Here is a 2139-nt window from a genome sequence, read left to right as displayed (position 1 = left end):
TGATTGTATTCTGTTTTTTTTCCCTTTCTTTTGTTGTTGATGATGCTAACTGGCGGCAGTGCATTATGCTAAAATTGCACCGCCGCCGGGACTCGACAGACACCCGAACTGTTGGATCTCCTCTGTACACTATAGTACTAACTGTACTGTCCTCTTCAGCCTGATATTCGTAGCCTGGCAGACAAAGGTACCGCTCTGTGAGGTCGTAGCCTCCAAGCAGACCTTCAAGGGGGGAATAATGACAGCTATCTGACTGGTCCCAGTGCCTGACCGGAACAGGCCCTGAGTTAAGGGCCTGTGGGTTGAAATTCGTCCCACAGGCGGCCTTAAGTAGAGCCTGTGGGACGAATTTCAACCACCTCGGTCAGAACACCATCCAGCCAGAAGCTGCCAAGATTCACAACCCCCAAAGATCTGCTGGTGAACCACGAAAACAGGCGACCTCACAGAACGGTACCTGTTGTAGAGTTGATTCTATCATAATGATTGTATTCTATGTTTTTTTTCCTTTTTTTTGTTGTTGATGATGCTAACTGGCGGCAGTGCATTATGCTAAAATTGCACCGCCGCCAGGACTCAACAAACACCCGAACTGGTGGATCTCTTCTGTATACTATACGACTACTGTACTGTCCTCTTCATCCTGATATTCGTAGCCTGGCAGACAAAAGTACTGCTCTGTGAGGTCGTAGCCTCCAAGCAGACCTTCGAGGGGGGAATAATGACAGCTATCTGACTGGTCCCAGTGCCTGACCGGAACAGGCCCTGAGTTAAGGGCCTGTGGGTTGAAATTCGTCCCACAGGCGGCCCTGAGTTAAGGGCCTGTGGGACGAATTTCAACCACCTCGGCCAGAACACCATCTAGCCAGAAGCTGCCAAGATTCACACACCCCAAAGATCTGCCGGTGAACCACAAAAACAGGCGACCTCACAGAACGGTGCCTGTTGTAGAGTTGATTCAATCATCTTATTGTATTCTGTTTTTTTTCCTTTCTTTTGTTGTTGATGCTAACTGTGAATGTTTAAGAAAACGACTGCAGTCCTGGCGGCAGTGCATTATGCTAAAATTGCACCGCCGCCGGGACTCAACAGACACCCAAACTGTTGTATCTCCTCTGTACACTATACTACTACTGTACTGTCCTCTTCAGCCTGATATTCGTAGCCTGGCAGACAAAGATACCGCTCTGTGAGGTCGTAGCCTCCAAGCAGACCTTCGAGGGGAGAATAATGACAGCTATCTGACTGGTCCCAGTGCCTGACCGGAACAGGCCCTGAGTTAAGGGCCTGTGGGTTGAAATTCGTCCCACAGGCCCTGAGTTAAGGGCCTGTGGGACGAATTTCAACCACCTCGGTCAGAGCACCATCTAGCCAGAAGCTGCCAAAATTCACACCCCCAAAGATCTGCTGGTGAACCACGAAAAAAGGCGACCTCACAGAACGGTACCTGTTGTAGAGTTGATTCTATCATGATGATTGTATTGTGTCTTTTTATTTCCTTTCTTTTGTTGTTGATGCTAACTGGCGGCAGTGCACTATGGTAAAATTGCACTGCCGCCTGGACTCGACAGACACCCGAACTGTTGGATCTCCTCTGTACACTATACTACTACTGTACTGTCCTCTTCAGCCTGATATTGTTAGCCTGGCAGACAAAGATACCGCTCTGTGAGGTCGTAGCCTCCAAGCAGACCTTCGAGGGGGGAATAATGACAGCAATCTGACTGGTCCCAGTGTCTGACCGGAACAGGCCCTGAGTTAAGGGTCTGTGGGTTGAAATTCGTCCCACAGGCGGCCCTGAGTTGAGCCTGTGGGACGAAGTTCAACCGCCTCGGTCAGAACACCATCCAGCCAGAAGCTGCCAAGATTCACACCCCCAAAGGTCTGCTGGTGAACCACGAAAACAGGCGACCTCACAGAACGGTACCTGTTGTAAAGTTGATTCTATCATGATGATTGTTTTCTGCTTTTTTCCTTTCTTTTGTTGCTGATGCTAACTGGCGGCAGTGCATTATGCTAAAATTGCACCGCCGCCTGGACTCGGCAGACACCTGAACTGTTGTATCTCCTCTGTACACTATAGTACTAACTGTACTGTCCTCTTCAGCCTGATATTCTTAGCCTGGCAGACAAAGGTAC

The sequence above is a fragment of the Branchiostoma lanceolatum genome, chromosome 19, assembly GCF_035083965.1.
Source record: "Branchiostoma lanceolatum isolate klBraLanc5 chromosome 19, klBraLanc5.hap2, whole genome shotgun sequence".
Taxonomy (NCBI): domain Eukaryota; kingdom Metazoa; phylum Chordata; class Leptocardii; order Amphioxiformes; family Branchiostomatidae; genus Branchiostoma; species Branchiostoma lanceolatum.
The sequence above is the reverse complement of the archived record's forward strand: the minus strand, read 5'-3'. Positions refer to the sequence as shown.